This window comes from Belonocnema kinseyi, chromosome 6 (assembly GCF_010883055.1).
Source record: "Belonocnema kinseyi isolate 2016_QV_RU_SX_M_011 chromosome 6, B_treatae_v1, whole genome shotgun sequence".
In the NCBI taxonomy this organism is placed as follows: domain Eukaryota; kingdom Metazoa; phylum Arthropoda; class Insecta; order Hymenoptera; family Cynipidae; genus Belonocnema; species Belonocnema kinseyi.
Window position 1 is genome coordinate 39,413,071 of NC_046662.1, and position 25,984 is coordinate 39,439,054.

Consider the following 25,984-nt stretch of genomic DNA (forward strand, 5'->3'; position numbering starts at 1 on the left):
TGACAGGGTAAATTTTACTTGTCACATTTAAATGAGAGGGGACATAACCTCCCTCACCTTGCCGGTACCATTCACCTCCTTCGCTTCACTTGCGAGTTCGGAACGTGAGTCACACTCCACAGGGGCACTCTTGCCAATCTTTTATTTATATTCTTTTCTTTTGTCTCCTTTTTATATGTAAATATTTAATGTCGAACTCCGATGACTTCGAGCGAGAGAAACTCTCAGGGGGGGGGGGGGCCTGATGATGTAAACACTAAAACAACTACAAGTCGTTATCCACGAGGCGATCCCATCCGCAGGATGGAAAGAGAAAGAAGAGCGGCGTAAACAGTCTATCCTACTCTATCCCACCGACGGACCAAACCAAAGGAAAAAGAATAGTACCGGGAATTAGAAAGAGACGGGTTGCTAGAGAAAATCAGTTGTCTCTTTCTGGCCCATGAACTTCGCATGCAAATCGCCATATGGACTGTGGAACCACTCAAATCACGATAAAACGGGAACCGCAAACGAAATGGCCACCTTTCAGAAATCTACATACGGGGATCCCCGGAAATGGCAGAGGGCGCTATCGTCTAGCATTCCATTGGTGGTCGCCGTGGATAATGGAGTCAACGATTGGTGAAAGACGTCAAACCAAGCGGTGCTGCGTTTTGATTGGCGCAACAGCGAGAGACTACCAAGCGAGCTTGCCCATTAGATTAAGCGCGCTACGACACTCTTGTTCCGGACTTCCATAAAGCAATCTCGTGGCGAGGACGAAGGAAAAATTTGTATCATACTAAGTAACTACCGAGTATTAATAATGGAAAATAGATCCGGAATGATCCGGAGAGAATAGTTTGATCAAGGGGTAAGCCAATTTTGTATTCTGGCGGAGGGTTTTGGCGGTCTATTACTAGCGTATTAGAAATAAAATGTACCGCCAAAACGCTCGGCCAGCCTTCTGAGTGCCGCGGAGTGTTTGGGTTTTCTTTGTTTTATATTTCCTTGGTTAGGATGATTAAATGTCATTGTGTCTTCTCTATTTTTCTTGGTGATTTATGGGTAAAAATTATACATATCTTTGTCGTGCTTGGTAGTGGAAATTTTGTTGCCGAATCTCATTTTGTTGCCAGAAATACGATCTTATTGTGTCGCGTCGCGCCTCGTAGTTAGTATTAATTTTTAGTCGGCATTTTGAGGGAACTGATCGCGATTCATTTAAAGCTGGTAAGATTGTGGTTCTTCCTCTTTTTTGTTCTCCTTTTAAATTCATAAATCATTGGTTTCCGGTATTTTTTATTCTAATTCGCTTTCAAAATTGTTTGTTGAGATGGCGTCGGTATCTTGTTTAGTCGAATCACGTTTCCATGACTGTTACGTTAGATAACGCCTTGTATAAATGCAGGGATATTAAGTTCTTCTAATTGTACCGGGATATACGTTTTCAAATAAAGTTTGTTCCCATTGACATTACATGATGTGTTCGAGTACTTAAAAATGCTTTTAGGTTAGGAATGACCCAGTCCCCTTGAAAACTTTAATTTTTAGGATCAGCGGACAAAGTTAGGATGCGTTTGTTTAATTTTCAGATATAACATTTTTTTCATGTTCTATCTCAGGCCTTTTGCCAAGATAGCCACTTGGGCCTATCTTTAAAAGTTTAAGCTTTTTTTCTCTTTTTTCAGCTTAGTTTAGGCAAAGGGGTAAACCATCTCACCCAGGACTGAGTCGAGGTAGGCCCATTTTAAATTAAAATAACTGTAATGAGATTTTTCAACGGGCAGAAAAATCTTATCACAATATTATCAACGTGTCCAAAAGGTCAGCTTGAAAATAAATAAAAACCCCCCTTTTTGAGATTGGAAATCCATTGAACGGGAAATTTTACGTTTAAATGTGGATTAAGGTCATAGGTTCAATTTGATCTTGAAGGTCACTCTAAGGTCATTAAAACTTAAACAACCTCCGAACACCTCTGAGAGCAGCAGCTTTTGAAACAAATTCATATCAATGGAAGTTATTTGCTTCAACAAGGTACAATCAATCATGAGCTTTAATTTTCCCTTGATGATGATCTTAAAGGGCATTTCAAGACCAACTTTGTTGAAAATGGAAACCCCAACAAGATCCCGTCAGAAAGTTCGACTTTTGACGCCCTGTAGCGCATCAAAAGTGGCCAATAGCTTCCGCTAGGTTATCTACTTTCTGCCCTAGGAAAAAAAGTAAATTTGAGTCCTTCTTTCGATAGAGAATCCAATAAGTGACAACTTTGTGCTAAGAAACATGATCTATTATGCAAGCGTTCACCAAATTTAAAAAACTTCCAGTCTTTAAAATGGTTGGAAATTGTTGAACATTTTGAAATTGTTTGAAAGTTCTGATCAATATTGAAAATTTTGACCATAAATTATCATTATTCATAAAATTTGTATACACGACATTATTCCATTTCTTGAAACGGTGTTATGAAAAAAGATTTGAAAAATTTGAAGCCTGTCTTACCGACATTTTTTCTTCATACGGGTAAAGTAGGAATCTTTCATGCCCTAAAAAGAATTGAGTTATTTGAAATACACAATAGCTCCAATATAAGAGCAGTTTCAGGGGTTGCCGCGCACTGACCTTGTGATTAAATCAGTCTGTGGACACGTGAACAGTCTATTGTAAACTGGTGGCGACCCATTGTTGACCGTGCCACACACTGAGACACGTCTGCAACACACTGGCACACGTTTGTGTAAATGCGTGAGCCAGAAGTTCTTGGAATTAATAAATCAATGGCTCGTATACAGGTTTTCTTGTGTATTTAGCAGACCGATGTCATGTCTGTGGTTCTTGCTCAGCATCTAAACAATGCTTTGGAGCTTTGGCGAAGGGTTTCTGATTCTGTACGGATCGGCTTATATTATTTTAAAAACTTTTTCAATTCAATCAAGGTTAGCAAACCTTGGTTTGACAAATCTAAACTAGACAGAAGATTAAATATTATTTTCTGCTGACTGCGTGCCAACCACTATAATCTGGCTACAAACTTCAAGAGAAAAAACTCGATTCAGAGAGAAGACTGCTATTTTTTGGACTTTTCTACAAAGGAAATTGATCATGATTCATAGGCTCACCCAAATTACATAAAATAAACAAGGAACCTAGAATCTTCTCTTATTGAGAATAAATTTTTTCCATCATACTTATCTAAACCTTTTCTCGTTTATACAGCAAGTTACATAACTTCATTTCTTTTGAAATTTTTGTCAATAACCGATTTACTTATCGGAAAATTACTTTTTGGTATAGGAATCTTTAAGATTCCTACTTACAACTCTCTCGTGCACAACTTCGTACTCAACATATAATTTCAAATGTCGGACCATTTCTTCAGTTAACTAAACGCCACTTTTTACGTTTATAGCCCTGGGCAAATAGGTCCCGCATTAACAGCTAGGAGATTTAGTCTGCAGACGGGCTTATTAACTGCTCTCCTGCAGTGTTTATGAACAAGAAGAATTGAGATTGCCCATCCGTGCCTCACCTAGCTTAGTGTATGTCGGAAGGTGACAGAGCCAGTGTTAGTGCACTACTTTAAATCAACTTAAATGAATGCGAATAGTAACGAAAAAGACGATCTACATGGCACACCGCCCGAATTAGCTAAGGCAGCTTGAAATCTTATATGGTAATTGTCACAGGAAAATTAAAAGACGATATAATGCAAAGTATAGAACGTCTAATGAGTGGTAAGCGAGAAAGAATGTGAAATCGGTGTCAGAATATACTATACTTGTTTTTTAATGAATTATGAACGGAAATGAAACCATCAACACTTTGTTATCATTAATCGTTGTCAAAACCCCCATGAGTAAGTATTACAATATACAGAAATATATAGAATAATAACTAATAAAATAATTTTATTTATAATTATTTGGTCACCGTTTGCAAAACTAAATTTAATTCCCCCAATACCTACGCCGGAACTTGCAACTTACACGCTCGTCAGAAGAATCTAAGCTGGTGTTTTCTCAATTTTTGACGTCACAGACAAGTAAAGTGGATTTTAACCATCTAGAGAAATAACTAATGCCATGCGCATCCACAATCTCGTCGCAGTACATTTTCTAGTATATACATAGCCTTCTGAATAGGAAGGGTAAAAGTTTCACGGTAATAATTCGTGAACTAAATGAGCTAAAACGTTTATTTTTTTATTTTGTGCAGAATTTACTCCTATATAATTTGTTTACCTAACGTTTGTCTGTAGAACATGTACGAAGAAAGCAGTTAAGATAAAACTTTTTTGGCTAGCAATCGCTCAAAATAGCAAAAAAATTATATTTTTTTGGAGAGTCCTAACTCTTGATCTATGAAGAGTAATAGTGATGGTCGCAACATTCTTAAAACTTGGTTGCAATTTCAATATATGGTGAAAAGATGATGCTAAAGTTAATATTTAATGGTAGTATCCATTTATTTTCAGCATGTTTTATTGCAAAGGAGAATTAAAATTAATTAAAATTACATAAAAAGCCAGAAAATGAGCGTCACGATTACTGGGACGTTTACCTTATAGCACAATTGTTGTGTAAATAATAAAATAAAAAAATTGTAAATAAAAGTTGTGATCGAAAATTGAATTTGGGTGACTTACTTCCTAAGAATGCTTAATCGCTTTTCCTGTTCTTGAAGATAATCATGGACGGTGTTAATTACGAGATCTTCCCCTGGCAGCAAGTTAATCAAATCACGAACATCATCAGTTGATGAATCAAAATTGGCCATTCCAGAACAGAATAGAGACATCACGACAGCACTGATGTGTATAAATAATCTAGTCATTCTGTTCATTTAGAAAATAGTATTAATAGAGCATATATCGCACATTAGACAGAGCGTAGGCTAGAGTAAAAGAAATTTGTTTTAAAACTATTTTTGGACCCCTTGGGAATATCCATGTCATAAAATGTGAAGCTATCTTAAATATAAATTCAATTGATTATTGTAGTTATGTTTTGCAAACGAAAGAAGTAATAGGCAGCTTATATTATTATTTTTATTTGTATATTCGTTAACATTTAGATTGAGCATTTTCTTCTGAGTAATGGGGTTAGGTTCTTAAAAACTTTGCTGCTTTTCACTAATTGTATATTAATTACAAAAAGTTACATTGTATTGATGCACGAGATTCCATCATTTTAATATTAATTTACGTTACTGTCCAGTTAGTTAGTTAGTTATATCTCGGGTAGGGGGCCCCCTTTGGAGCTCCCCTGGCACTCAAGCTATTTTGCCTATTCTGCCACACTCTTAAATATCGCTGTCAGTAGTTGACCCCGGACCTCTTGAAGAAGCCTATTAAGTCAATTACCGACAGCATTTCAGCTTTCTCAGGTTCCATGAAGTGAGACACAAGGGTTTGATGCCTGAGCCTAGTCATCGCCGGGCACTGGCATAGCATATGCAAGGATGTTTTATCATCCCTGCCACATCTCTTGCATTCTGTAGAGAGGTTATACACCATTTTGTGCATATATTAGTTCTATATTCATATATTAGTTCTATATTCTGGACATATAGCCCAGGATGGAATTCGCCTGTCAGCAACCCTGGACCTGCTCCCAGTATTCTCGGTGTTTAGTGCAAATCCAGCTTTTGATGGCAAGACCTATGCAGCAAGACGCTAGTCCCAGTGCCGCACAGTGGCCGATTCTCAATTCAAGTGTAGATAACTTATTTACAGTGTTAATTGTTATCCGATTTGAACCTTTTTTTTTAATACTTGTGAATACTTGTAGTTTTAAAAAACACAGCCAGAATTAGGTTTCGATTTGTCAGAACGCTACCTAAACTAAAAAACCTTCGAAAATCATCATAGTCAGTGACCTAAAAATGCCTGTACTAATTTTGTTTAAATAATGAAAAAAGTAACAGACAAAATTCAAAGGTATTGTATTTTCAATGCTGGTATACATTGATAAAGTTTTCGTAGACTATATTGGATCAAAATTGACACTACACATAAGTTATCAACATTTTAATCAAGAATCGGCCACTGTGTGCCAGTGCCGGCCCTATGTATGCACTGGCCGCACCGCCTCTTGCCAGCTGGTCCGCTTTTTCGTTGCCCTTGATCCCTGTATGGCCAGGGACCCACTTTTTCTGAAAGTTGGTTTAATGCCTTTTTTAATTCCCAAACCAGTTCCGATGTTATATCTGCTTTTCCCGTTGCAGTTAGTATCGCTTGGCTATCCGAACATCTGTTCGGATAACACGGTAAGGACCTCCGCCTAACAGAGAGTAGCATGTATCCCAAGCGGGACCACCACTTACCTCCTCCTCGCACAAAATCGAAGCGTTTTGTTATTCTGTCCTGCCTCAACTCAAGAATCGGCAGTGAGCTGATATCACTCGGGAGCCGAGTGTGTCTAGTCCCCCGAGTCCATCTGTTTATTCTAGCCAAGCGGCCCATCACATGTGCCGCTTTTGCAGTTATTGCGAGGTGTAGAGGTTCTTTGCAGAACATGAATCCCATCGCTACTGTAGGCGTAGTCCACATCGCTCCTATCAGACCCCTAAATGCTAGCGTTTATAATCGTCGCAGCCTGCCCTGCATCGTTTTAAATTAAGCTGGTGGCCACCCGACCACAGCCGCATGAACGAACCTCGGTCTGAGGACAGTGGAGTTGAGCCATGCAAGCATTTTATGTCATATTCCCCACGCCAACCTAGAAGCTCTCCTATCCGGAAAGTCATGACGAATTTCCTGCATTGGGTCTCCAGGTTCTTTGTCAAATTCAGTTTGCTATCTAGGCCTACTCCCAGATATTTAAACGAGCCTGAAGACGTCAGCCTCATGCCGCAAAAAACAGGAGCGTCAATTTTGGACATTTTGTAATTCTTCGTGAAAATAACCATACTTGTCTTTTCCGGATTTACCGAGAGCCCTGAGCTATCCCACCAGAGCCTTAAGCTGCGCAGCGTTGACCTTGTAAGTCCCATCAACGTTTCTAGATGCGCCCCCTAACTATGGTTACAAAGTAATCCGCATATCCTTGATTATAATACCCCTCTTTATTAAGCCTAGGCACGAGGCCATCCACTACCATGTACAACAGGAGGGGCGACAGGACACCCCTCTTCGGACACCCCCGTGGCGCTACTCCTTTAACTAGGCGTTCACCCCATCTGGTTTGGAGTCTTCTTCGGCGTAGCCTGCTTCCTATTCACCTTGCCAGCTGGTTTGATACTCCACACTTCAAAGCCTTTCGACAGATGACTTCTTAAGGGGTATTACTTAAGGCACACTCTATATTCAAGAATGTTCTTAGAGAATACCCCTTTTGTTCCAACTGCTGCTCCAATTTTGTCAGAACATTATGGATTGCCGTCTCTATCGAACAGCCTGCCTTAAAAACATGCTCCCCTCTGTGCAATGGGTAGATGTCATCCGCCCCTAGTGATTTAAAGGGGCAGAAGGCCCCCACAGCCCATTCGACCATTTTGCTGTCTACAAACTTTGAGGCGAAACTCCAATCAGTCCTCCTCAACTCTTAGCCCCAGTCTTCATACTCTACATCGGCTTGAATTCGCTGAAAACCCGTGAAGTGATCTTCTAACAGGCGGTTCAGTGTTGCTTCTTCGTCTTCGTCAAACTCGACATTTTCGAGCCCTATAAGCCCGAGGCGATCTTTCGGGTTTTTCGTTACGATTTTGTGGAGCCTTGCTGTTTCTGGAATATATTTCGATTGCTCACAGAAGCCCCTCCAGTCTTCTTGCTTATACTTTTTTGTATTTCTATTGTATTCATACTAAGCCCTCTTATAGCTGTCATAGTCTGAATGCAACTTACTTCGGTTTGTCCTATTGCACAGCGCTCTTGTCTTTTTGCGGAGCTTCTTTAGGAGCTTAATCCACCATTCTGCTCCTAGAGTGTATTTCTAGAATTTTCGATTTTTGAAACCGCTGATTTACCTAGGTTTAGCTTAAACAACATATATTTGTGATCCGAGAGAGACTCCTCATCAGAGACTCTCCAGTTCACTACCCTAAACTTCAGCCGCTCCGAGCATAAATATAGATCGAGAACCTCACTCCTGTTTTTAATCTGGAATGTGGAAGTATCACCTCGATTCAGAATCTCCATGTCAGTGGTCGCTAGTTATTGGATAAAATATCTTCCTCTGTTATTGTCATTTGTGTTCCACCACACCGTATGGTGAGAGTTCGCATCAAATTTCAACAGCAGAAGAATCCTGTTCGCCTGGCAGTGCTGAATTAGAATCTCCACCTCTCTGGGAAGCGGGGATCCATCCACATTGCCAGGAAAATAAGCCGAGGAAATAACAACCTCTAGTTTTTCCCCGCTTCCATCCCTGAGCCTCACCTTAATAACAGTGAGATCCCTGGAGCAAAGCTTCGGCACCAAGATCTTATCCATACCCTTGACAGCTATAGATGGCCTTCGCGCTTTTTCGAGCGGCCCCTTATTAATAGTGCCACACCCTGACAAGCCGCTAATCCTTTCCCTGTATAACCAGGCTTCTTGGATTAGGGCGAGCCCTGTCTGCATCATTGACGTGCGTCTGACGAGAACCGCCTAGGCTTCTGGTCCCCCTGAAGAGCTCTGTTAGGTTACCCTGAAGGTAACCCTACCTGCCACTAAATAGGGTAGATTTTCCAGAGTCGCAAAAGCTCTGATTGCGGATTCAGGAAGTCCAATTACCAGGATCCGGCCACTCCCCTTCTGCTCAGATCCCTGCCTGTCAGAGTATACCTTCCACGAATCCGTCCTCAGAGTCGGGTTCTGGAAGCTCAGGCGCTCCAGAACGATCGTCGGATTCCTGGGTTTTCCGTCAATCAGAACGATCGATCTGTGGTACTTCCGTCCCCCTGAGCTGCAAGTTTAGTCCCTCTTTGAGCCTAAATGTAGAAGTCCTCTCTACCAAACAGTCTCTCGACCAAACATCTACGGCCTCGACCATGATGGCCCCCGACCTGATGAAGATGTCTATGAATCTGAAGGTGCGTCCCTCGCGGGATAACGCGTCCATCTCCTTAGAGATTTCCTCTCTCAGTCTGGCCAGGTCATTGCGAGCGAAACAGGTCTCAGGATAACCCTACGCAATGACAATTCTAACCAGAGCGTTCTTAGTCATCTGCGCGAAAGTAAGGCCCTGTGGTTCCATAGCCTTTTGCCGTTTCAGCTCCCTATTGGGGGGGGGGGGTATCTGTGGAGCCCTTTTTCCTCTTGCCCATAAGATGAGCCTGAGGAATGACTCCAGATGCAGCTTCGTTGTCTTGCCTGCTGCTTGAGAGACGCGCATTACGCGCCCTCTTCTTCTGAGCACCGCTACGGTTTTTCCTCCTCATAGAGAGCTTAATTAGCTGCTCTTCTATCCTGGCCCTAGAATTGTTGCTATCCTCATTATTTATCACCGCTTCAAGTATATTGTCCTCTACAGAGTCTTCCGCGTTCTGCGGTGGGTTAAAGGATGGTCCTGGAATGGGCCCCTCATTGTTTTTTGATTGTTTTTTTTATAAATTTGTGACATAAAAGTCCCACGAAAAGCTACAGAATTAAAAAATACCCCCTGAAGAGCCCCGCATGCAGGAGGCTGATCTGAATACTATTGGATTCGACCTGTTGTCTCAAAGTCCCCGTTAAGAGAACTTCTTTATGACTCTCGCCTGTCCACCTCTACTGAGGGGGGTAGGCCGGGGTATTTAACGTTTGTTGACCCTGGTGCCATGCAACCCTTGACACGGCGATCACATCTTGGTTTCGGGAGCATTCGAACTCGCGCCCTCGATATTTCAGGGTGTTTTGACAGTACACCTTGGAAGGACTGCTCCTTAGTTTAGACCCCACTGTTCGGAGTCCCTGTCATCCCCAGAGCAGCTGCACCTTGCAACGCAGCTTCTCTGCTTCACCTATTCCGGACAGGGACATTCCAAGTACAGGGTCTGACGATCCCTATGGAGAGTATGTTACTGTCTAACATTATTACGATTTAGATGCACCCATTTGCAGTTACAAAAAAGATTTCTATAAATTATAAATACTGCATTTTTTTAAGTTGGTGGATAGTAACTGCAAAAAGTTTATCTCCGAATTGATATATTTTATACATTCAATTAAAATGTTCATAAAATTGGTCCATTTTCAGTGTCCAGGAATTTTTTTTATATTTATAAAATATGTCTGCCTCAATAACTTCTTAATTTAACTATATGAGTCCAGACTCCTCAAGACCGAGATTAAACTTTTATGCACTATAATGTACTTTAAAAAATATAAAAGTATTTCAAACAAAAATACAACCGTTGTTCGAATATTTGGGGTAGTTACATAAAATTCTAAAAATATACTTTATTCTTGAGAAACAAATGATTTTGAAAAAAATATGGAGAACCTTTCTTCTCTAGGGATCGCGTGATGTAGAACTGATGGACTATAGTCTGCTTGACTTAAACTATAAGGCTCCCCTGCGCCTGGAGTATCTAGGTCACGAGTTCTCATGATTCCAACCCATAACGTCATCGCCGTTTGAATAGCTAAATGGCACCAGGGTTAACAAATTTCTAAACACCCCGATATACCCCTGTTAGTCGAGGCGGACACGTCGAGGTCACACAGGTGCCGCAATGTAGACTTTGGGATACAGAGCCCGACTCTCACTCGTCAACAAAGATAATCGGCTCCTCAGGGGCTGTCCACCTTAGCGATGCCCAGAAATCGAAAGACCGCTCAGTGCAAATCCGGAAAAATAACCAAGGCTTCTTACAAGGGGCCTTAAATATTGTAGCATCATCTGGAGCAACTCTTCCTGCTCGACTTATGTGCAACAGGCGAAAGGAGTCTAAGAAACGTCCCGAATTAGTCTATTATTGCCTGAGAGGGGAATCTCAATAATGTGGCTAGAGTATATAGATTGTATTGAGGGACTAGACAAAATAGGACTCCAATAGATATCAGCACACTGCCAATTCTTGCAATGAGGCAAAATAAAATAATAAAACGATTCGACTCCTCCAAGACTATCCGGGTTTGTATCCCAAGCTGGAATATGTGGAAAGCAAATGGAAACCGTTCCCTCAAGAAGAAATCAGATATACAGGCAGCCCCAAAGAAGTGGAAGGGTCAGGAGCAGGATTCTCTGACAGCGCAACAAGCAGGGGGATAGGAATATCACTTGGGCGCTATGCCACCATCTTACGGGTGGAGGACATGCATAACATCAGAGCTGGTTCGGGATTGCAAAACGGCATTAAAGCGACTTACAGCAAAGAACAATGTGGCTCATATAGCGGCGCAGCAAGTAAATACATAGGACCGGAGCCGGTACTAACCCTAGGAACTAACCCAAGGTCGCCGATTGGCGAAAACTATGCTGAGCTATACCTACGGGATGGAAAGAGCCAGATAAATTGTTGGATTACCCAAGAAAGACATAAGCACAGTGATGTAGAAGGTTGAAAGCACAACTTCCTGAACTAGCACTTTCAAAAAATAGGGTACAACCCCACGACAGAGTGCAGCAAATGCAGCTTGGATAATCAAATATCCCTGCATGTCTTATACCGGTGCCCGGCATTAGCTAGGCTCAGACAACAAGCCCTTCGGGTCTACATGATGGGACCTGAGGAGATTACAACGCAATAAGTGGTTTACATACTGGGCTTTATCGAAAGGTCTAGGATCAACTACTGAGAACGAATAGTTAAGGGTGTGACATAATAGGCTTTATAAATTGAGCATCAAGGGTCGAAAAATTCAAATATTATACTTTTCGAAATATTAACAATTTTCTAATTAAAAAAAAACTTTCCTCAAGTAATGAAATTGAAGTTTTAATTCTAATTTAGTTTCACGTATATGATTCAGTCCCTTACATTTTATTAATTATTTTGATATCCCTTTTTACTATTGCGTTATTTAATTTTAATGTCGGGTCTTGCTGTGTTACCTTGCCTTATCTCATGAAATCTCATGTTATATAGTGTGATACTTAATACTTTCATGCAATGTTGTGTAATACCATATAATATTTTTTAATCTGATGTAATACTGTAATCTTGTAATCTAGTGTACAAGAAAAATCAAAATATTTAACCACTCAAAAGTCTTCCATTTTCATCCTTTTCCTTTTTTTAAATTTAATAGCACTAAATTCAAAAGCTTTTCTTGTATTAAAGAAATAAATAATTATTTGAGAAAACTCATAACTAAATCATATTAATCATAAAAAATAGTCGAGAAAAATGTTTATATTTATCGTTAAGAGAAAAAAATAAATTGAAAAATAATTCTTATAAAAAAAGGATTAAAGTACAATTTTGTAGGTATTTTAAAAAGCTACAATTATTTAAATACTTTCTTTTTACTTATCTGACGTAGTTTGGCATAAGAGTGGAATATTCGATTTTTAGATAGCATATTCAATGGATAAAACCAGAACTCATTTTGCCATTCAGGACCCAAAACAGTCTGTCAAAGCCCGATTTGATCCGTTTATTTTTCGATATTTATCGCGTCTACTTTCGGACAGGCACCACACAAACCGTAAAATATAATGATTGATTTTGTTCAATTATTTTGACGCGTGAAGGCTTTTCTTGTAACAGTTCTATTTTCTAATAGTTTTTTACTTCCTGATCGTGTGCTGCTTGGCATAAAATTTGCATGATCGTTTCTTTTTTTGAATTTTGCAAATGCTACAACTCTGATAGTATTTTATTTTTATCGAAAAAAGTCATAAAGATAAGTTGTTCGACTTTCCGATTACTAATAATAGCTATACAAAGAATTTTTAAACCTTGAAAAAATGGTCTCAAAACTTTTTGAAATCCTTTAAATTTTTATATTTTTATTCAAAATAGCTGGTTAACGAATTTGACATTTGGTTTCCGGCACTTCACAAATCTAATAGATACATAATATATAAGAGGATACATAATATATATGACTGCTATTTTTTTTTGACATACTTTTCGTAATTCATATTATTTAAATTCGTCAGTAATATTAATGAACTGTTGACCAACATAAACTTAATTTTCCTTAATTTAGATTTACAAACCTTTTGTCTTATTCTACTTTCTTCCCTAACATAAATTACCAAATTTTTACTTTGTTACAGATTATTTATAAATATTCACAACTAATACTTTATCGCCATGATCTGCCAGACCTGCCCCCCCGGCCGGAGTGAGCATCTATCTTTCTTCATATTTTTAATGTGAACAACTTAGCTTCTTAACATTTTTTCTGTATATTTTTAGTATATTTTTGTATAGTTTTGGTGAAAAATGGGATTTTTTAAAAAACATTTTTGATGGATAAAACCTACGTAAAGCCTACAGAAAGACAAACGGACACCTTTGTAAAAATCGTATTTTCAATTATCGAGTATAAGCGCATGTCAAAACTTACACCTCCCGTTATACACATCATTAAAATTTCCAAGTCATAATTATCTATTTATGCTTCATTATCTACTGTAGAGAAATATAATATAAATGAAATTGAATATAATTTGCATATCCAGGATCACTTACCTTTGTAATTTGTATATTTTTTTCTCTAAAAGCAGTCTAATTTATTTTGAAACCGAAACAAAGGTAAACGTGTCACCATAAGTATTTTTTAGTATGCTAAATTTAATCGGAACGAAGTACGTAACTTTTCGACACAGCAACTTAAAAATAATCAAACTCATGACTTTTGTCGAGATTGCGATTTCTTTTAAAGCAGAAAGTGCATATTTTTCTTATTTTTGTATCCTAGTGTATCGATTTTTCATAATGGGCTGATTACGAATATCGCTTCGACAATATCGGGAAATTCTATTTAAAAATAACTAGGCTCAATCCAAAATGATATTAAAATGCGACAATTGGGGGTGTACGGTTTGTTCAAAATATTCTGTTTTTGTATCGTACTGATGCTTATAATCACCAATCAACACGCATTTTTTTCTCATTTTCTAAATTGTCAATAATTAGATCACAAAAAGAACAACACAATTTTTAAGTTAGCTCTGAATCCTCTATTCCAAGGTCGTCGCACTCAGATGGACACTTATCAGAGAAACATCATTCGTCTTTAGCAAGCCTTTCTAATTTTTTAACTATTGCATTATTACGTGATGCTGGAAAATGAATAAAATGAGACATCGTTACTAATTTTTATCCATAAAACTGCATGTAATCTGGAAATAATTATTACTTTGAAATAACTATAGATGAAAATATGTATTTTAGCGTGAAGTAATAAAAAATCAGTTGCGGTGAGTTTTCCTCAAGTGCTGTAGTTATTTTGACAGTTAAGCAGTTCGCTATAAGAAAGAAACCACCTTAGGTGACTTAGGCAGTTATTCTGGCGAACTTTTTTGCGTCATCTATGACATTCTAAAAATTAGTTTTCAAATTTCGGAGCAATTTGTTGAACTCTACGCATGCGTAATGTAATAAAATCATCTACATTTGATCAATTTTAATTTACGGAACTTCAACTTGTTCATTGACGAATCAATTTATAACCTTGTAAAATTAAGTAAATGAAAGAAAAGAATCGTATATGGTAACTTAAACTAATTACAAAATATGGAAAATAATTATTAAACATTCAAACTGGACGTATTTTGTTTTTAAATTTTCACACTTTATTTAACATTTTAAAATGAATTAACGCAGCAAGTCATCGAAATGAAGCTCAAAAAGAACAAGAAGAGGCACGATAATTATTTTGAGACTAAACATTATATTGATACTGGCCATAATTTTGATACAGATAATCTTGAGATCTTATCAATGGAGAACAATAGAGCTCGTAAAAAAACAATTGGAAACTATTTTACCAACAAATTACTAAATACTGTTAATCTTCGAAAAGAAAATAATTTATTTCTTGACGTTTACAACGTGATGTCGGGCTTTTGCCCTTCTTTATTTTTTAGTTTTTTTTTGTTTATAATATTTATATGTGTCTACGTCATGATTGTTTCTTATTCACATTGATAGTTAATTATTTGTTTTTTTTATGTGAAATATTTTACATTATTTGTATGTTTTTTACATTTTTAAATGATTGGGATACGATGCATAAAATGTTATGCCTGATCGGACCTCTCTTTCTACCATTTCCGATAGATAACGAGGTGCGATTGAATTCAAAATTAAGGTTTTGAACCGTCTAGTGTCGTAAAATTTAATTTTATGTCTTTAAAAAGAAATAATTTCATTTTTTCACAAAAATTTCTAATTTATGTTTCAATACAAATTGTGTAAATGCCTTTAAGCATTATTGGAGGGATGTGATGCCAAGTGCGATATGATTGGATCAAAATAAAATTACATATTATCTGCAAATACCAATATCATTTAAGTAAATGCTCCTGCATGAAATGTAGTTGTAAATCAATTCAGCTGTATTTTTAGGTACCTCTGAATCTCTGAGATCTTCCAGAAAAAGTTAGCGGATTATGCTGAGAAAGGCCTCTTTGACATGTAGAAAGAAACTCGCCTGGCTTTGACTTGGCAACAAAGAATAGTCAAAAAGATGTTCCAGGAATGTGAAAAGGATCGCGAAAAAACGATGTTGTTATGAATTTTGTGCATTCTGGCAGAAGATTTAATTTTTAAGGAACAAATGGCTATGCTGTGTTTATTTCCGAAGGATGAAGCCTCAAGGAATTAGTTGGGCCTAAAATTGATGGTGAATTCATCATGGAAGACAGTATAAAAACACAACTCAACGGCAAAATCGTGTAGCTCTGAATTCACGTTGCGTCTGCCAAGCAGGGCGAAGAGGCTGACTGACTGAATTTGTCCTTAATTGACTTAATGACTTTAAAGTATGGAGCTACATAGATATTTTCTATCTCGCAATTCGCAAAAGCTTTAAAAAGACTTTCTTCTGGCTTCATTGAAAATGCGTTAAACTTTAGCGGTTAGACTTTTACAATTTAAATATAGTAAGACACTTTAATAGCTCTTCCTTCTATAGCCATTCCGAGAATTAACGCTGCGCGTCATTTATGTATAATATCTAGTGCGCGGGGTCTGCGGTTGTTACTAAGAGAGGACTCAGGCGTGAAAAACAAATGCGGAGCAGGCTCTATCAGGCTTCTAAAGTAAATGAAAGTTTTACCCCTAACCTTAACAGCACTATTGCATGCCTTATGCCACCAAGGCAATTGAAAGTGGCTATAAAGGGTACCCCAGATGTCAAGGTAGCTTCATCTAAGCACTTAAAAACAGAATTTTCGCTACAAGTAGGATACCATGTACCTGAAGAATGCAAGCTGCACAGAATTATACGAGATTTTTTAAATTGGACAGATAAAAGGTCGTCAACGTCCTTCAAAATAGCCGCGAGATCATTCATTATGTTAATTACACTGCGACAGATCCATTGTATAATTCTGAAACAATCGACCTGTACCACACTAAGAATATAAAAGATTTAAAGACAGAGATAAGATACTTGCAGAAAGCGACTTACTTCAGTTGCGGCGTTCCTTTGTTTTTCAAAAACTATCATATGAAAAAATGAATCCTGAAAATAGTGCCGATTACAAGTGATTGCCAATAATTGTGAGTTTGAAGATTAAGAGGGAACTATGTTATTTGTAAGGTAAAGAGGCGAAGGGGAAAATGTGAGGGAAGAAGGAATGGACGACTATCGGATTAAGTGACTTGAGAGTGAGCTCGCGGTAGTAGATATGTAGACAGAGTTATGCAAATCATCCGATAAGGCCAACGAGAGTAAGGACGGTGGAGCAGAGAACGAAGGGTTAGGAGCATTTCTAATTTCAGGGTATTGGTGAGGCTCCTTGTAAGGTTTCTCGGGTCTGAGAATGGCTTTTGTCTCCATGGATGTGGAGACAGTTCTGCATAGCATAGGACCGAAAGCTCCTATGGAAGATGCATTCTGGACATTCACAGTGTCCAAAGCCGGGCATCTTCACCGAGTGTTTATGGATCTCGGCAATTTCGTTGTTACCAACGTTCTCAGAATAAACATTATTCAAAAGCGTTCAGTAACCATCACGCGTGGTTCCCCCGTAGGTACTCCAAGCGAAAGAATATGGCTGACTCATCCCTTTTAAAGGACAAATTAAAAACTTGTAATCTATTTAAATCTGGCTTCATTCAGAATATTTTTGATCGAAAATCTTACTCCATTTTGTTCCAGAAATTACTGGACATGCTCCGTTCTGAGATAACCAATTTCCTTCCCCATTTCGATTAAGATTGTACCAGAATGCGGCACTACCCTTTTTAGGCCATAAGGCAAAGTTCAAGTCCGGGAAAGCTGTAGCACCATCTGTCATGACGTCATTCATCTATAAAGTATATTGCTTCTAGAGTTTTATATCATAAACGTCCTAAAAATTAAATATTATTTTATATCCTCAAAATAAAAACAGCATTATTGTAAACATAAAACTTGTGTCAATAAACGTAAACAAATCGCTTGGAATGTACTTATTATCACATGAAATAATGTAAGATTGATCGAGTTCATTTTGAAAGTCTCTAAAATGGCTAATATTGAATCAACCTACGGAAGTTCTGAATTGAAAACCTTAATAATCGATTGATTTCAAGTTTCAAGCCGCTTTTATCAATGAAATTGAGTTTCCTAGATTTAGAAAATAAACTTGATAATAAATTCAAGTGAATTCAATAAAAATAATACGCATAAGTTAACATAAATGTGTGCATAAGTTCACTTACATTAAAGAGAATAGTGCCGATACGATTTCCATCATTAGCGTTAAAGAATTGGCTGTCCTGGAAAGTTTAAATGTTATTATTATATCAATAAAGTGTTAGCTCAAAGTACATTTTAGTTTACCAATAATCTACTTACTTGATAGAAATCATAGTGTGGTAGATAAAGGCCTCCGATGTCGCAATAAGTAATTTGCAGGGGCTCGGCTGTATCGGTTGACAAACCTGTCATAAGCTGTACTCGGCTATATAAAAGCTTCATATGCTTGTTTGTGTATTCTTCAATATAGGTACTTTTGGCAATTCTTTCTACAGAAAGAATCGCTTCGCCAGAGAAAGTATTTGTTGTTGTTGCTCTTTCTAACTGCAGAAAGAAGAATGTAATTATTCTTGTGTGTACTTAGTTTTTTTATGTTTTGGAATTGTATAGGGTGGACACATGTCAGGGAAGTTAGGGAAATGTCAGGGAAATCAAGTAGCTGTTAGAGAAAATAGAAAATGACATTTTTTAGTATTGTTTTGGAAGCACTTCCTGATATCAATATAAATATTTTTTCAATGTTCATGCTTTAAAAATATAATCTGATTCTTAGTTTTTTATTTGTAGTTATTTATTTATTGATAGATTGGATATTTGCCCTTTACTTAATCCATATTGCCATGTAAACCGCATTTATCTGGCTTGTTTCACTATTTTGCTTGGAACATTATTGAAACCTTATTCGCTTTGTAATACTTTCCTGTCAGGGAAAATCGTTTAAATGTCACCGTATAAGTATTGTCCAAAAGTTGGAAGTAGGGAATTTGACTGTTTGGAAAATACTTATAGACGTTACTCGAACTTGCCCAGCTATAAAGAAATGTAAACACATAGAGAAAACAGTCAGACTTCTGTAGATTTCTGTATCCGTACTCATCCTAGGATGTTGTTTTGGATGTCCTTTAATAGAAATTGAAAATGCAGTTGCCTAAAACTACCCCCCTCCCCCTGGCTTTGTGTATGTCGTAAACAGCGACCTCGAAAATCTACTTACACCAAGTTTCAAAAGTAGAAAAAATTTGTTTTACATACTCGGTACTTTGAAACCCCTTTTATAGTGAGATTCAGAAACAATAAACGTTTTTTTAGCCTACTCGCGGCCATGCTGAATCCGTCATTTTTTCATACGATTTTTACTTCAGATTGGTCATCAGCGACCCCAAAAACCTCTGAGTAGTGTGCTTCACTTCGATTAAAAATTAGTTTATAGATTGGGCCAGATTTTTGGGATTCAGATTTAGACCCTGTGCGTGATCGTTGGACGTTTAATCTTTTACGGCTTCTCAACGATATTGTAAAGATAGTCGAATGTATATAGAAAATTTTTGTGTGCATGAATCTTGCTAAGCTCATTAAGCCTGTTAGAATTTGTTTCAGTCTATTAATACTTCAATCACAGAACAAAATGCTGCTTTTTCGCAACCAGCACACTGTCCAGCAGCCGTCTTTGTCTTTGTGATTTAAAAAAAACATCCCAAGTTACGCCCTATTTTGCCACACCGACTACCAACGTCAGCCCCTTGACATCACTCCGCGCTGAATCGACGTCTGAAGTTTCATTTCTTTTATGAACTTGTAGGCGGTAAATGATAATCTTGGCCTTGTCATTGAATTTTTATAAACAATATAAACTAAGTTGCAAATTGGCAGTTTTTTTTGTCGTGAATTATACGTAGCCAACATAATTTGTCGCGTCGAAATACCGCTATAAGTCCCCTTTGCTTTTGTATGTGAACGTTATCGCACCGTAATTGTAAGCCAACTTCTATTAGACCCTAGCGACATTGCGGACCAATTTGTACACGGTAGAATACTGGCCCTGGAAATGAAATAGTATCTTAGCGATAACAAACCCTGTTTTATTTCCCCCTGGCCTATTTGAATCGGATCTAATGTAGGAATTTAAGATATAACCTTAAAGTAAGAAATATTATCCACATGCAACTGAGTAAAAGCTGGAAACATTAAGATCTAGATCGCCAGGCTTGATTACTTAACATTTTGCTTAAAATAAATTTTATTTGTCTACATTTCCTAAGCAGCAGATGAATACCTATTTAAATACGTGAACCTGTCCTTGTTTTATGATCCGCCAATTGCCTTGCCACAAACTAAGTGTACCTTGGGGTGTTTTGGAGCAGTTATGCGCGGAACATGTTTATTCTTTTATGCTTATTACATATCTGACCTAGAAAACTGGCCAAAACTTAAATGACCTATGATTCCCATCTAAGGTCGAGGAGAGTTGTAATGGGAAATTTTTCACTTGTCCTTTAAAATCAATCTGAGTATGGAATCTGGAACTTTGAAATATAAACCGCGATGAAAAGATAGAGCAAGGTTCAGCCTTTTAAACCGTCACCAATGAACATTCTCGTTATATTCGTTAGTTTCCAACAGCCCCGGAAGTACGTCTATAGGGTTGTACCAACTCTAATATTCATTTTTACAGGTAACTTTTGTAACACAGTGAATTTAACAAAGTAAAAATGAAATGAATCATTTATGATGATTTCAGTGTGTATTAACTTGCATAAAAAATTACCTTAAAGTGGAAGAATATTATACAGCTTTGAATAATTACATTTTCAATTTATTGTATCATTATTTATTTCGAAGTGAAAAGAGCCAGCTACATATGCATTTCAGAAAGAAGCGCAACATGAATAAAGTTATGCTCTTTGTGCATGAAACCTTGATAACTTTGAATAATAAGAAATCGTAAAACGGGTTAGCTATCACTGGTATACCTTGTCGATAAAACAAAATAAAGAAAAAACGTAAAAGTTCAACAAACCCTGGGCTTTGAAATCCTCTTGAGAGTCTCTATTTCCTCCACGTAAATTACGTCGTGCTATAAAACGATCTTTGGGTGCAGATTTGCTTCTTCTTCTTTAAAAGGTGCAATTTTCAAAAAAGGAATACCATGATTGATGTAACGGCATTTCAATTTTTTCTGTATATCCGCGGTGAGTAAAATTTCTCTGTTGCAGAGCCTATCAAACATTGTGCCAGTATACTTACAAAACTGAAATTGTAGCACATAAGAAATATAGATTTTCCTATTCTGCCAAAAATATAGAAAATACCTGATTTACTTATATATATAATTCCAAAAAAGCAGCTTCACCCTTTCAGTAATCGGCCTACCAAATGGGGTATAGAAAATCAGACATTGAATGTGGGACGCATTCATTCATTACACAGGCACACAAAAAAAGTCAATGTCCACGGAGGCGACCTTTGGAGTTCTATGGTTTTTTGGGCCGCTGATTCCGAATCGTTTGTCGGTTTTTTTCAGATCATATCGCTTTCAAGGTCATTTGAAGGTCAAATGAAGAAAATATTGCTGAAAAAATCTGAATCAGGCATAGGTTTTTTAGCATGCTGAATCCGTATCCGGTGTCAATTGACCTTCATTAGTTCAAGATCAAGGTCATTTAAAAGTCAAACCAACAAAATAACATCAAGAACATTTGTAAAATTTTATGTATAAGTTTTAAGAGTCGTAGAATCTAAATCCTAGGTCATTATGACCATATCTAGTATTTTCAAGGTCATTGAAATATGAAAATGACAACCCATATATCGAGTTTGATAGACCTTCATCAATTCACGTACAAGCTCATAATAAGATCAAAAAATTAACAATCATTCGTAAACAATTACGATAGACATATTTTTTTTTCAACTGGGTTCATGTTTTCCGTTCATACCGTACTCTCTTACTATCAAATGATCGACGTAACGGTTTTTTTTGCTTTTTGCCTGTAGTTTTACACTCACTTTTCAGTGACCAGCAGTAATCAGCCATCATAACGAACTCATATCTGCCTTGGTAGCGTTTTTCATTTCTTTTATGTCTTGGTGGAAGCGCTCTCCTTGCTCTTCACTGTAATCGCCATGATTCTCTGGGAATCGATTCAGGTGATTATGCAGGAAGTGCAGTTTGTATGACATCAAGCACCCCATTTTTCCAAAGTTGTTAATCATTTCGGCTACTATAGCCTTATAATTTTCACTTCTTTTATTTCCTAAAAAGTTTTTCACAACTCCCTTAAAACTGAGCCATGCATTCCTTTGAATTTTTGTCATTGTCGTTGGAAATTTATCATCTGTAAAAGTCTCCTTATTTCTGGGCCATCCAAAATCCCTTCTTTCAACTTGGCATCAGATTTATATTGAAACTTCTTTTCCAAGTATTTAATACATCGACTATTTGCATCTTAGGCTTTCACAAATTGCTTCATGGCTCCTAATTTAATATGTAATGGAGGAATCAATACTTTTTTTGGATCAACCAGGGCCGATTTAATGATATTTCCTTTTCCTATTTCAAGTGATTTTCTTTCAGCCCACTTATGATTAGCGTAATGTTTTTCGCGATCTCTACTATCCCAAAGGCACAAGAAACACGGATTCTTTGTAAATCCAGACAGCTGTCCCAGCAACATACCTGAAACTTTCAAATCACCACATATAAGCCAATTATATGTTTTGTATTCAATGGCCTCCAGAAGTTGTTTAAGACTAGTGAAGGATTCTTTCATTCTCGTAGAGTGTGAGACAGGTACTGCGGCATATTGATTTTAGAATCGTCTTTATTTTTTTCCAAATAGAAAGCATTTTGTGGCAGTTATTGCAAATACTATCAGGAGCCCAATCTCCCGAAACTATATCTGACTTAAAGCATTCTTTGTATATATTCCGAAAATTTTCGTTGAACGATCGTTGATCGTTTTTGTTCGGAATAAATGTTCCACAAATGAAGCAAAATGCGTTAACATCTTTCGGGCACAAGTGTTTAGGAGATGAGGTTGAAGGTCTGTTTAAATTTTCCATATTTTTATATATAAGCCCGCTCGACAGGGTCCTGGAGGTGATAACCCTTTTACCTCTTCAGGGTTAAGTATAAGGGCTTTTTGTCTTTGATAAGGACAATGTCAACTCGTCGACGAACACACTACGGCATCATCCTCACACCCTGTCGACCCCCTGTAAAGCGTTGCACTTCCACTGCATCGGTACGCCGACTAGCGTATGAGCGAATCATTTTACACATCCCCTTACGGGGCAGTTGTCATCGTCACACGACTAGTCGAGGCAACAGGTGAAAAAGAATCGATTATATACATCGAAACATCTAGACATCCGCTCATCCACACATCCATGCATCCGCAGATCCACACATGCACACACACAAACACTCACTCATAACCGCAAATACATGTGGACATTTATAAAAAATGTATTTTTTTCCATACTAGTGCAAAAATAACTCACTTCTACTTTAAAGCTAATATTGATAAGAAAAAACACTTTTTTCAACAGTACCTCATTGATTTGACCTTCAAATGACTTTGACCTTGAACTCATGAAGGTCAACCGACACTGGATTCGGATTCAGCATGCTCAAAAACCTACATTTGAATTTTTTCAGATTTTTTTAGCCTTTTTCCGAATTCGACCTTTAAATGACCTCAGATGACCTCCAGATAACCAGATATGATCAAATTAACCTTGGATTTGTATTCAGCGACCCTCAAAACCTTTATATAAATTTGTACAAATTTTTTTGAGGTTATTTTGTTGGTTTGGCCTTCAAATGACCTTGATCTTGAACTAATGAAGATCAACCGACACTGGATTCAGATTCAGCGTGCTAAAAAACCTATGTCTGAATTTTTTCAGATTTTTTCAGAAATAATTTCTTCATTTGACCTTCAAATAACCTTGAAAGCGATCTGATCTGAAAAAAACGTCAAACGATTCGGAATCAGCGACCCAAAAACCATAGAACCCTAAAGGTCGCCTCCGTGGACTTTGACTTTTTTGTGTGTCTGTGTTATTATTACTCATTATTATTATTACTTATTAATTATATTGCTTAATAATATTTATTTCTCACTCGTAGATTATTGATGTCAATTTCATCAGTTTTCTCCTTAATTTCAGTAAAATATTTCAGTAATATATTATTATTAAAATTTTATTATTTTTTATTATTATTAGTAAAATATTGCTACTTCATTGAAATAAAATTTCAGAATTCAAAGTACCTCAAATGGAAATCCTCTTATTATCTGCTATCACATAATAATTATAAGTGAAAAAGATTTTTTTTTTAATATATGTTTCAAATGATACTATCATAAATTACGTATTGCTCGCTCGTATTCCTTTGAATAATCTTCAATATGTCTGTAACAAAAAGAATGATTTGTGTAGAGAAATAACTTCTCAGATTTCCTTCATTTACGTGCAAAATTATTATTAGTTGGTATTACAAAATTTGTTTACCACTTTTTTTAAATTCAAATATGAATGATGAAACCGTAGAATTCTATCTATTTAATATAATTTAATTTTCTTGTTAACATCACAATATACCCATTTAATTTAAACGTAATAAAATATTTTTGTAATTTGTGACCATTGTTGCCGAAATAACGAACATTTTTTGCAGAAAAACAAAATATTTTTCATCTTTTATATACAAGGTCTTTCTGAAAAGTATCTCATATTGTGATGTATCAGCAGCAGAAGTTGTTTCTGGTCAATGAGGATGATATACCCTTCAAAGTGTTCCTCTTTGCAAGAAACAGCCTTCTTCCAGCGATCCTATCATTTTAGGAAGCACTTCTTAAAGTCGCCTTTGGAAATTGCTAAAAGCTGCTTCGTCGCATTATTTTTTAGTTATAATGCGTCTGAAAATCTTTTGGCTATTACAAATTTACAGAATAGCCTAATTTGCGGAACAGCCAGAAAATACAGGGAACCAGGTTAGGACTGTATGGGGGCTAACAATCAGTTCGTTTTTTTTTCTTTCTGCGTCACATAATCGATTCAGAATTTATTGGTAATACTCTGTTTATAACAGCCCGTCTGAAAGTTCGACTTTTACAGCATATGTATCATCGAAATTGGTCACTGCAAAGCTACTTTACTTTCCTCACGGTACGACGCCTGCGTTCTGCCCTATCGAAGAATGTGGATTTGAGTCCTTTTTTGATAGATAGTCCAATGAGCGAGGACTATGTAACTTGGATCAATGTTTGTTCTAAATTAATCGCTTTTCAGAAAAAAAACAAAATGTGTTTGAGAGCAAAAAATCAAAAAATTCTAACAGCGAACGAAATCCAAAAGTTTAAAAAACGTCACCAGATGATCTACATTTAGCAACAAAGGTCAGAACATTAGAATTCGTCGGATCGGTACGCACCGGGTCTCCATTTTGGATCCGGCAGGTCGCAGAAACAAATCTTAGCTACACCTCCTGGTAGTTACGTATCTCAGAATGTACAAGGCCCTAATATTTTACCGACCATAATAGGCCCGTCAATTTTCATATATAGAACACTGATCCATCGCGTTGAGTCTGCTGCATCTTTGTGCGCGTGCGCCTACTAATCGCGGTCAGTGGAGAAGTTTATGAGTGGGCACTACTTCCGTCCGAGGATTCCGATGCGACGAGTCCTGATGCAACAGTTTCTCCTGTATTTCAATATACAGAAATGTCTAAGATATCAAATCATTCTGTTTATAGATATTTGGCTGATGTTTGCAAAACTTATTTCCCTTTTGATTTTTCTAGGTTTCTTTAAGTTTCGAAATAGGTGGGGCGTGTAGACATAACGAAATAGCCTCTGCCAATGTTTGCGATTTAAAAATGGAGACGATCTCCTGATTCAGATCCCTGTTGCCAAGACCAAAATTACGTGATGTTCCCAGCAGAAAATCCTTGCACAGGAACTTCGGAGGATCCTATGCATGTTCCTGTATGAATCTGCACACGAACCTGTACAGGTAATCTTGACGGTTTCCGTGCAGGAATTTGGCAAAGGATACTGTACATTATCCTGTAAAGGAACCTGCACAGACAAAGGAACATTTGAATGATCCTGTACACTTCATTGCCAAGTAACTTGAGACGGGGGGTTCCGGTACAGAAACACGTATAGGGTCATTTGAAGAAAGCCATTAGGAAAACTCATGACGTTTACAGCTATAAAGTTGCCTTCCTTTTATTATAATAAACATCGAATTCATTATCGAGATAGCTAAGCGACTAGTGAACCTTCGCAAATTAGTTATTATGCAGGTTCATGTATAGGATCCTGAACAAAATCCGGTACATGATACTCATACCTTAATTCACTTAGGGAAGTATCCTGTACAGGATGATTCAAAGGTTAGATTGCACACAGGGTCTTTTGTAGAATC

The 25,984-nt window shown here is 37.3% G+C and overlaps 1 pseudogene; it reads right to left on the minus strand.

The window, feature by feature from the left end:
- The window catches only part of LOC117175342, a 27,185-nt pseudogene extending 22,364 nt beyond the window's left edge, over nucleotides 1–4,821 (minus strand).
- Between the last annotated feature and the right edge of the window lie 21,163 nt (nucleotides 4,822–25,984).